Below are 12,471 nucleotides of genomic sequence, written 5' to 3' on the forward strand. Positions count from 1 at the left end.
TGATGAAGCAAATGAACCCCACTTGAAGCAGAAGCCAATGAGACAGAGACCAGTAAGGAAGAAGATACGACCCGTAAAATTAGGAGACTTTGTTGAATTGTAATTTTGTGTTTGTAATTCTGTACATTTAATTAAGTTATTGTTAATTTTTTATTGGTTTAATGTAAGTGGCTATTGTTCCGGACAAACAATTCTAAGGAAGGGGCAGTGTTACAACAGCGGAGGTCACGTGACGCTAGTAACACGTCATCTTCTCGAACGGTCACGTCCGTTCCTGAAATCCCGAGAGCCTACTAGATATGTGGTAGTCTTGTATATATATAAACCGGCAAGAACTGACGGCAAGGAAGTAATGAGTAATTGACAGTTGGGTCGAGGACGTGAGACGTTCGTTGTGAATTATAGCGTTTGTTATAGCGTGACTGTGGAAATTAAGTGTATCGCAAAGTTGTATTCAGAAAGAATAAACCAGTTTTATTTAAGAAAGGACTTGTATCGCTAATATTTCTTCGGAAAGAATTTTTACGGAAAATTAACTAACGAACGGAGGCGTAACAATACTAAATTGTGAGGTCCGAACCCCATTCATTGTGCAGCTATGCGTCCTAAATACGAAAAAGTAAAAATAAATTATATTATGATGTATTAATTGATTAAGAAAAGATCTACCAGATACTGAATTACAATTATGCTCACTGACAGCACAACACTTAAGAAATAATTTATAAAAATGTAAACATGAAGTTAATTACTTTAAACTTTATGAGGTCCTAAAATACTCCAAATTCATGAAAGAAAACTCAAAAAGTTTATAATATGGAACGTAATATAAAATGGCATTTTACTTTCTTGTATCACAGTTTATGTGGTAGACGTAAATACTCGTACACAAACAGCTTTCCTTATTTAAAGCTATTTCAGAACTATCAGTGAATAATAGGATAGATCGGCGTATAACGTCTAAAAATCCTCAACATTATTTTTATCTGATTAGGGTTCACGAAACCAAAGTATCGCAAAGGAATCGCTTTTCACGCATTAGCTGGACAAAAACCAACTATACTGAGGCGGATTAGTACTAGTAGCGCTTTCTTAGTCAATATATTGAAAGGGAATGGAAGATACCGCTTACTGTCTGTTATAGTACTACTGCGAAAATAATACAACAGAGGTAAGCAAAATATAGATGTTACGCAAAAGAATAATTTTTTGGCATATTTTTACCCTGCCTAATTTTGTTTAAAATATCTAACCATTACATTAGTCTAAAACGTTATAACCATAAAATAAAAATTGGGTCACTTATCCTATTCGTAGCTCTTTCACGTAACACTCCCCGTATCTTAGACCCACAGTAAGATAAAATTAAAAGACTCAAAATCGAACTCTAACGTAACGTCCAGGCATAATATACAGGAATAAAATTACCATGAATTAGTTACACCTGTTCAGTATTGCATATAAAAAACTTTGACTTCAGTATAACAAAGAATAAGCATATTGTTTTGTTTAATCAATTAAAAAACGGGCGTGAAATCATTATTATTATTGTTTTTACAATTAAAAAGAAGAATAAATCGTATTTAAGATAAAATACCAGAAAGTACTGATGTAATAATTAATAAATTATACCCTCACTGCTTCGCGAAACAGTGAACCATGTTGTTTTGCCTGCGTCTGTGTTCCATTGCAATCTTATAGATAGGATATTTCAAGATTGGATAGACAGTTTGATCACGCTTATAAACAGGTACTATGTACAAAGTTATAGATTGACTAACTTTTGAAGGCAATGGTTCTAACGTCAAGGTCAATCAAATTGGGTAATTTAAACATACACTATAGTACAACGTTAATAGGCCTATAGGTGCTTCATAAACACAAAATTGTATTTGTTTCTAATACTATTAGCCTTCCCAAATAGCCCAACTTACACTGTAAAAGTATTTTACCAAATCGTTTTTAATCGTTTGGACCATTTGTTGAGTTAGTATGAAAATTGTAGGTTTGGGAAATTGGAGTTGAGCTACACAAGAACTATCTGTACAAAAAACAGAGTCAAAGCATCCACTAGCAAGTTTTAGCTATTGGGATAGTCTTGTTTGATCGATTGGCGGAATTTGACCATTACTCTTGTAATGCACCCTGCCCCAAAGAGTGGAGCAAGAATTTTTGCCAGTGGGATATGCACCATGGATTCACAGTCTGGGATGCTAATCATGAAGTCATGCCTGGCACTATTAGTTGTATCACTGTGAGACTATTTCAGAAATACAAGGAACTTATATTTAGTTTATTTTTTATTTTTGTTGTAGGCCTCCCCATAACAGTGTTATTGTAAAACTAATTCATACTCAGAACAATATATTAAAAACTTATTGATGTACATTTGATATACTATTCAGAATTTGAAATTTTATTGTTTTTTATTTTATCTAATGATTTTATGAACATGTTCTTAGTTTCAGTTAACTCTAGGGCAGTGATAGTAATACTCTAAAATGCTTTCTAATAATAAAATTTGTCAGCCATTGTAGTCTATTACAAAGCTGCTTGTATCTACTGTTTGGTGAATGTTGTGCATGTTCCAATTAAAATAATTTCTAGCATAAAAAATGGTATGTTATAAATCAAAAAACAAAGTATTTGTAATTAATGTAAACTACAATAAAAAAATCATAATATATATATATAAAACAATTTTATATTGATTACCAAAAATATTTTTGGTACTTTTATACAGTGTACAGAAAAATATACACAACACTTATTTCTTGCATTAATTCTGCTGATGGCAATTACATATATTTATAACTTAAAAATGACTGTTCTTTAGGAACTTTCTTAACATTTGTTTGTATAGTTTGTTTATGTACACACTCTTTTAGAACTTTAGTCATCCAACAACCATACACTGCAGAAATGCAAACTTTATGGAATTCATCTGTGCTGATATCAATGTCTGACAGAATCATTTAACTTTGATGAAAAAATAAATGTCTTTTACCTTTGTGTGAACATTTCTACATCTTTTAGGTAACTAAGTGTTTTATACTTTCAATGAAAATTGTTTGATTTTTTTATGGCTTAAAATTTATAATAATAATTCAAAACATAAATCTTGTGGCATATATACTTAGAATTAATTTGTCATATTCTAATACATTTAATGAAAAACATAGTTTATTAAGAACAATTAAGTATTATGCATATTTATTTTAAAGGCAAAAATTATTATTATTTTTAGATAATGAAAACAAGTCACTGTGTTGATTTTCTTGTAAAAGACCTAACATGAAATTTGTTTAATAAATTATTCAAATATAAGTCTCACAGTCATAAATGACATATGTTTTTCAGTTCAATTTTGAAAGTGATATGAGGAATATGAAATTTTGAAGAATCATAGTAAAAAAAAAATGCAATATAATTTGAGATAATTTTAATTTTACTTGGTCACTTGGCACAAACAGTTCATATTACAAACAGAGATTGAAGTGTTATATATGTTAACACTGGTTAAAGCATAAAAGTCTAGTAGACTGATTTATGTTAAGTTTGGTGAATAACCACATCACTTAGTGTTAAAAATATGTAATTCAAAGCCTTGCAAAAAATATTACTATTGGAATTTCCATGACATCTGTCAATGAAGTTCTAATAGACTTTGGACTGATTCCATAGGTCAGGCTTCAAATATTCGTTTACACAGGAGGAAATACAACAAACAGTTTATACCACATAGTGACAGACACAGCAAGGAAATGTAAGTTCTAAACTATACAAAAGCACTGATGTACAAGGATTCCACTCTTTAACAGTGAAAAAAAAATCATTTGAGCTTATAGTAGGTTTAAACATGAAATGAAAAGCATCTTGTGAAAAAATTAGCTTTCAAATTAGTTTGAGTTTCTGTTTTAACTATAAGTTATCACCAGCAGTGAATGAGAGAAGGTGAGTAATAGGCAGCTTGGTCACTTGAAGTTTTTAACTGGAGTTTATTCAAATACTTCTTAATTTTATGATGAATGAATGACGCAGAAAAATAACTGTGCTGAAGTTCTGGATGAAAACCATTAAAACCATGATTGATTCAGTTCTCCAAAATACTAACCTTATTCTTCTTAAAATAAGTGATAGAAACCTATGTAAGTGAAGTTATAGTTAAATATAGTTTATGATGAAAAAATAACAAAGAAGCAACTGAAATTTTTAATGCTTAACCTCCTACAAAAGATAAGCATTTTGTTCAACTGTGAAATTAGTACAGAGGTGGTACTTAATTGATTATTGAAAGATACTTGAGAAATTTTCTGTTTAAAAATTATAGAGTATATCAACCTGTATGTGGTAAAATGGGAATTTATAGGTTCCTGAGTGAGCTTTATTTTTTTAAATTGTCATTTACGATAAAAATGATTATTAGCTATTGTGCTATATTGGGTTCTAGCTAGCTAATTTGTTTTTATGTTGTCATGAATAGAAGTTATTTAATTTGTATACTTTCTTGTATTTTGTCATTATAGGCTCTTTTTTTTTATGGACAATATTCTTACTTTATCAGTTTCACATCATTTTATTTTCAAGAAAATATTAGCCAAATTCTTGTAATCTTGCTGATGAATAATATGGTTTTCATCCAGAACTGGAAAATATTTTCTTTTATGAACCATTCATCATCTTTTAATCCAAAACTAGTTAAATTAGCTTCATAGCCTTTTTGTTACTCTCCTTTTTTTTCTATTCAATAGTGTTAGTAATTTTCAGTTCAATTTTAAAGCTAGTTCTTCCATGAGTTTTTATTTTGTTATCTATAGTAACTTACACCTTTCTGTCAGCTTGTTGTAGGTGTGATTACATAGGATAAATTGTTCCCTGTGATTCTGCCCCTATAAAATATTATTTGAAGCCTACACATGGAATCATTATAGTATTTACCATAATTTCATATATAAGTGTGATTAAAAATATAGCAGTAAAGGCTTTTAAATTCTGTTAATTTTCAAATTATAAAGATTTTACAGAAAAAGAGACTTCTTATTCACAGTTTGAAACTTAAGTTTTGTGAAAACCAGCTAGTTGACCTTTTAGTGCTGAGAACATAAGTTCTTTTTGATTTGGTTTAAAAGAATGATTCATAAGGAACCCAAAAAGACTAAATAGGGTTGGAATTCACACACTATTACAATTTGCATGCCACTGTTTTGTTAAAGTTTATACCCTCAGGGCCTGCTGGGCTGGAACTCTTGGCCTAAAGAAGTCTTGCTAATATTAAAAAGTCACATGGTTGTAATTTATTTTGCAGTATTGGATGTCAAATGTCTACATTTGTCTTAGGTTAAAATTTACAAAATTGGCTTCTAATAACATGTTTTCTGATTCTATAAATGATCTCAGCAATGTGCTTAAAAAAAGATATGTTGAGAAATTGAATAGTCTTAAAGTTTCAAATCTGAATAATTTGTCAAAGGTAAGGTTTATGCCATTGACATTATATAAAGCTTTATCAAATCTTTTATGTATTTGGATTGCTAAAAGGGAATGATTGATATCCAATATAATGACATTGAATGAAACAGAAAGTTTTGTAATGTCATGTGCAGGACCTCTATATGAGAAATAAGGTCATTTTGATAATATGAAAACTAGAAAAATGATAAAGAAGAGTTATTTTTCATGCAGTTAGCTGTTCTTTTGTTTCAACTTATTTTTTATAAGAGGTGCAATTGGTTTGTCAATAAAAATAATAAATTTCTTAGACTTTTGTAATATATTAAACACTTTTTTGACATTTTCTTGTGTTTTCTAATTTTCTTACTTAGGTAATTTAGGTGATTAATATTTGCTAACTTTTTCTAATTTATATTATCAGAAATAGCTTACTTAAAGAAACAAGTTCATAGAAAAGTATCTAAGACTGTGTAATGCTGGTATTTTGATGATGTTATGAAACTCAAACTTACTGTGTAATGTTATTTCAAATAACACTTAAAGTGTGTACTTTTTTAATTAACTTTTTTTCATAACATAGGTCCATGGTCAATTCCACTTGGTAAAAGATTAGTCCATGAGTTGACAGTCAGTTGCCTTTTTTTTGGTCAGCAGTTGAAAGTTAGGAATGGTAGCAAATAGCCTTAATAGTCATAACTATTAAACAAAGAAATGGATATAATGCTTCCATGATTGAAAGGACAAAAATTTTTGGTGATAACAGGATTTAAACCTAAGATTCTTGAATCACAAGGCAACAGTGCTAATTATCAGACTATGCCAGATTGACATTGAACAAAATTGAATTATTTGAGAAAAATGATAATGAGGAATCATAATAACAATATTTTGGTTACTTGGATAATTGGAATAATCAAAAATATTAATAATTTAAGACTCTAATTTTGATCAGTTGATTATTTTTGTAATAATAATTAATTTAATTTTAATTTACATTAAACGGTTATTTTCCATGATACTAGACAGTGTAATTGGTGCTTATAGGTAATTGAATTAATCATCCAGTTCTGAATATTAGCCATAATGATTAGTAGTTTGGTGTTGGCATCTTGACTGATCATAAAAGCATAGAGAATGGGTTTTCCTCTGATGTACTAGTATTCTTATCAGATGAGATGTGATTATATAATACAATGCTCTCATCATCATATTTATCCTGCTCTTCCAGCTATGATTCTTGAATAACCAGTTCATTGATGATGTAGAGTCTGAGCCCATTGGCATGTCCAATGTTCATTACAAGACCATTGCAGCTGTTGACAGACAAGGTACAGACCAATTCCACCAAAAAAAAAGTTTCATATATGCTGCTGGTTTATCCCATAGCCAGACCCAGTCATCAGACTTAGAATTTTCATCCATTACTGTTTCCTCACAATATCTGTCTTTGATATACACCCACTTTATCCATTTGCTTATGCACAAATTCATGATCATTAACTACTGTAGAATGTGGCCATTTCGCATATTCCAATGGACAATGCAGAACATATCCACTGGGTGGAGGGTCGTACATCATCTTCATTGGGAGCTGTACTTCTTATCTGAACATCAGTAAATTCAGAGAACAACCAGTCAACTGTTTCTTAATTACACAAAATGCCATGAAATATAATAAGTGCTTGTCCCAATCAATTCAGTTAGAGTTCACATTTGCACAGCCCATTCAACCAAACTATCAGATTGAGAATATCTTGGTGTGCATGTTTTCACCACCAACATTTGACACAACTTTGCAAACAATTAGCTATAGGAGTTAGTTCCTTGATCTGTGTGATATTCATTGTTTAGCCAACACATCTGTGATGGACTTGTGATAATATGTCATCCAGTAGATAAACTTCAACCCATCTGCTAATCTATAACCAGCAGTTACCAAGGGGAGAACTTCAACTCTGCACTTTTCATTGGTGTGAATGATTTTCCTCCAGGTAATGCATGGGATACAATGTCCATAGCATAATTCAACAGCTTCACATAAATGCAGCCAGAAAACTTTTCAAATGCTTGCAACAGTGTTTTGACACTCCCTGATGTCCGCTAGTCCTTGTATTATGCAAAGTTTGTGATCTTCTAAGTTAGAGCTTTAGGGTCACTAGTTACATCACAGGTTGGCTACCACATCTTTGTGGTTTGTAATATTGGTACAGCATGCTATCATGTACTCATAACTGGCTATAAAAGTATGAGATATAACAAAATAATCAGTACTAAATTTTCCAGTTTATGCTTATTGTGTTTTTTCTCGCTGTATGGCAAAAAACACTCAAGTTATTTTTGAGTCCATCAGTTGCTACTTTCCAAAGTTTCTGACTGGTTATTCGTGGTGTCCATCCAAATGCTGAACTAACATTGTTACAAATTTTTGTGAAGTCCACTCAAATTGTGTATTTTTTTCCATGCAATGGCAGTAATGTTTGACAGATACTAAGGCTCTTTCTTTCTTTATTTTACAGTATTGTCATTCAAAAGCACTTATTGTATGATTTGCATATGTAGTTACACACTCCATGCAGTTGTGTACCTGTGACAATAATGCTCCAATTCCACTACCACATGCACTGTATACAGAATGAATGCACAGTATTAATGAGGATAAGCCAACACTAGTGATTAGATCAAGGCATATTTTAAGGACTGGAAATCATCTTTATATTCCTGTGGTCATGCAAAACATGTACAGCCTTATCTAATGCACTTAGTGGTGCAGCAGAGGAACTGACCACAAAAAGTATATGAAAAATTCAACCTAGAAAGCTGTGAACATCTAATCTTTTCTGAGGCTGGGATCAGTCCTTAAACATTGCAGTCATTCTAGGATCTGTAAGCATTCCATCCTTACCCACTATATGACAAAAAAAACTCCACTTCCATCACCTGAATGCACATTTTTCTGGTTTCAGTTTCGTACGTGCCTCCTTGATGCATTCGTTCTAGGGTTGTCAAATGCAGTTTGAAATGTGTAACCAAAGACTAGTATATTATCCATATATATGAGGCATCTATTCTATTTTATTCAGCATAAATATGAGCTCCACCAGCTTCTTGAAAGTGACAGATGCTTTACACAGACCAAATGGAATGATACAGAATTCACAGAGTCTTTTCTAAATACTGAAAGCAATCTTAAGTCTACTTTTATCATTCAGTTAAACTTACCTGAGACCAGAAACAAGATTTAGTATATTGAACCAATAAGTACTTTCCAACACATCCAAACATCTGTCTGCAGGTAATAGAGAAAGGTATTGATTGTATTACCATACACTGTTTACCTGTAGTCCAGCAAAAGACCTTGGCTTTCTTTCCTGACATTCATCACTATAGACAACAAAACGTCCTTGGAAGGTTATATTATTATATTATATGATGTGTGATTGCTATCCAACCCAATTGGCCATCTGATCCCAAGAATTCATCAACAAATTCCTTTGACAATTCACTGAGTTCCCATCTCTGTGTTGAGTTCAGATTCTTTGCACTATGAACTAGATGTTTGGCGCTTTGTATGCTGCATGTTTATTTTGAGATGTGATTTGGTGGCTGTAATACTAACTACACATCTTGTTAGTTTCACTTCTGCTTGTTACTGTGTTGATGATCATTCTAGATAGAAACTGAATGGCCATATGCTATGGTTGCAGAGTAGCAATGGCACATTTGCAACATAGATCACTGTTTGCACAAATGCAACTTGCTTTCAAGGCAGAAACCAATGTTTAGAAATGCTACTGATCTGTCACACAACAAAGGCTTTGCACTAATGGCAAAAAGTTTTTGCACATGTACCAAGCCTTTGAAGAAACTCCCACCTTTAATGTGTGCTGTGTCAATTTGTGATACGTTCAACATTAGAATAAATTATTCACCAATAGGAGGGTGACACATCCTCCATGTACTTTGCTTCCCTTGATCACTTTGTTTATACAAAAATTCATTCCTTTTCTCAACACTGCTGTGATCAATCATATTCTTTTTATATTATAAGTTATGAAATTTTTGTGTTTATTATTTCAACTTGTAGTTAATATTCAAAGTGTTATTTTTGTACTTTTATTTTTCTTGATTTTGAGAAAGAAAGATGTAAGTTTCTTCACTTAATCAAACTATGAAATCCTGAGACACATATTCTAGAGTCTAGGATAGTTTCTTTGGCAGAAATATTCCCCATCATTGTTAACCCAGTGTTCAGATTTTGATAATTAATTTCAATTTTGTCAGTATGAAAATAACCAAAACCTACATACCACAGGCATACCAGACCTACTAAAACTGTATTACTGTTCTCCATGAATTCAGCTTTGTAGATCTTATTGATTACAGTTTCTAATATCCATGTTTCTGAAATCTCCTGTATAGTTGTCACATTTTCTTGAAATCACAGCTGGAGTAACTCTGACAATGAGCAATGTTACCACCATTGTTCATCATGTGGTTGGTTCTATCTTACATTATTCATCTCAGACTTCCAGGACTCACTGCCTCCTGCTTCTAAAATTCCTGCTGAGTCTTCCTTGTCTTTGGAAATCTTTGACCAGCTCTTCACACAACTTGCCTGTGCTTTTGGGTTTTCTGTCCCTGGCAAGGATTATGTAACACACACACTTTTGCCCTTTTCTGCTCTGATAATTCAGGTATGTGACATTTATGTGACCCAGTTATTTCTGCTGATTCTTGGATGAGATTGCATGTACCTGAACTCATAAGATTTTTTCCCTGCTTCCTCCCTCAACCAATATTTGCATTATTGCAGATTATTTCAGTCTATGCTTTGTGTTGACTCTCAACTGCCATATTGTACCCAAACTTAAGACACTTCCAGTGCTCCTATCCCTTCAGTTTTTTACCAGCTTGGAGATTATCTTCTTTTTGGGTCTTTGTCTCTCTTTTGCCTTCAACCTGCTCATCTTTGTCTTTTGCTTACTCACCTTCTTAGTTTGCTGTCCTTTTTCCCTTCCGAGGCTCTACATCACTACCCAAACAGTTTAACTGGGAAAGGTAGCACTAACCTGTAATTTATGCTGCCCATTTTCTTCTTAAGCTGTTGCTCAGTTCTTTGCCTTCTTTGTTTCTGGGATTTGTTTTATCAAGATGCCTTTTCTTTCTAGAGTTGGACACATCTCAGGAACTCCATTTTACACCCTTTATTATACAGAATGTTTAGGGCCCCTCATGAGAAGTCAACAATCATGTGGCTCAGTGATCAGTTGTTTTGTAACCACCACTCAATTCTTGCCTTGTGGGAGCTTGGCTCTTACATTTTGTCTATCTATGGACTCACTTTACAGGAAATTCTTCGGTCCCACAGGGATCCTCTCAGGAGCTGCTTTATCATTCAGGGTTCTCATCCATCTGTTTTCAACTATGTTTTCAGTACATTCACACAGAGAATGCAGTTGTTGCATTTCTACCACTATAAGGGTATTTTGAAAGTCTTAGCCTTGTCCTGGGAGGCATCATCTGGTATGACCTCTCTTCTCCTTGAGGAGTCTACTCATTGGGGTTGACTGACCAGGCTCTTAAGTCAGTATTGACTTCCATTCAGTATCTGATTGCTTTGGGAATCTTTATCATTTTTTTTGCTGGATGGGCTCACCATTCTTCTTTACATTTCCTCTGTCTACTCTCATTTCTTTACCCCTTGCTGTTATGGTGACTCAAATGTGTCCAGATGACTGGACATCCATTTCCCTCCACCCTGCTTGGTCTTACATATGTTCACTGATGCCTCTCTAACTGGGAAGTGTAAATTTTTAAATACCTTGACCACTTTTGGTGTTTGATCTTCTGCAGTTTAATGGACCTGCCACTATTTTTTGTTACAGCTTTGTGAATATCCTGTTTTTATCCATTTCAACAACTTCACTGTTGTTTATTACATCAACTGACAGGGAGGTAGCCACTCTCAGGACTTGTGCATTCTTGATATCAAGCTCCACTTTTGGACTGACAACAAAAAATCCAGTTGTTGGCCTTGCATGTTTTGTGAGATTTGAATTTGTTAGCAGATTGGCTGTATTTCCCAGACTGATTCCTTCTGACAGAGTGGTCTTTATATCTCTTGGTGTTTCTTTGGGAGTCCTCTTATTTGTGACTCTCTATAAACCAAGATTCCAGTTTTTTGGTCACCAGTCACAGACTCCATGGCCATGATAGTATTTCCTCTGAGTATGGATTGGTCAACTCTCTCTCTTTATGCCTATTCTCCTCTTCAACTTCTTCCCAGGGTACATTCTTCAATTCTAAAGACAGCACCTTGTGCCAGGTTCTTTTTTATTGCCCTTCTTTGGCCAGATCACTTGTGATTTCTCCTTCTTTGCTTCTTGACAATCTCAGGGCCTCTATCTCTTCAATCTTGAAGGTCCCTTTTTATGTCAGCTTTGGATGTTTATCCTTCTTCACAATGTTTGCTTTCATCTTCACATATAGTTTTTGTCTTGTCCTTTGTAAGAAGGACATATTTTTCTCCCAGAGTAGCCCATTTTCTTCCTCATTGTCAGCCATCCACCCTTGAAATTTATTATCATAGGTGAATGATTTATCAATGCTGGTCCATTCAGCACTCCCTTACTCTTAAGACATGTTTTCTTTTCCTTCTCACTTGTGATGATACATTATTCTGATATTTTTCTTTGCATATCTCCCATATTCTTTACCACTGGGATAGGTTGATTTTCTTCCCAGATCACTTCATCCCTCTCCCCTCTATCCTAAGACTTGGGCTACCTAGAAGTATGATTGGATGTTTTTTGCAATCCTCCTCCTTTGTTTTCTGTATGATCAGCCAGATCCTGATTGTCTTCTTGTTGTTTCCACTTGCCATTCTTCAATCTTTCTAGAGGCTTCGAATTCTTGCAGATTTCCACCCCCCCCCAAAAAAAAAGAGAAAAAAAAACAAATTACGTTTAACTAAAACAAATAGGAATGAATTAATGAGTATATTCAGAAACTCATTAATTC

General features: G+C 33.3%; 1 protein-coding gene across 3 annotated transcripts in view; it reads left to right on the plus strand.

Annotated features, from left to right (window-relative positions):
* The first annotated feature begins 974 nt into the window (after positions 1 to 974).
* LOC106462350 (monocarboxylate transporter 10-like) overlaps positions 975 to 12,471 on the plus strand; it is a 94,795-nt gene continuing 83,298 nt past the window's right edge. For 2 of the 3 annotated variants that reach the window (XM_013922263.2, XM_022389600.1), the window contains exon 1: positions 975 to 1,171. The gene's annotated coding sequence lies outside the window, so the exon portion shown is untranslated. Of the gene's footprint in view, positions 1,172 to 1,652; positions 1,751 to 12,471 lie in introns of those variants that run through there. The other variant, XM_022389599.1, reaches the window with a different exon arrangement.

The sequence above is a fragment of the Limulus polyphemus genome, unplaced genomic scaffold (genome assembly GCF_000517525.1).
Source record: "Limulus polyphemus unplaced genomic scaffold, Limulus_polyphemus-2.1.2 Scaffold1148, whole genome shotgun sequence".
Taxonomy (NCBI): Eukaryota; Metazoa; Arthropoda; class Merostomata; order Xiphosura; family Limulidae; genus Limulus; species Limulus polyphemus.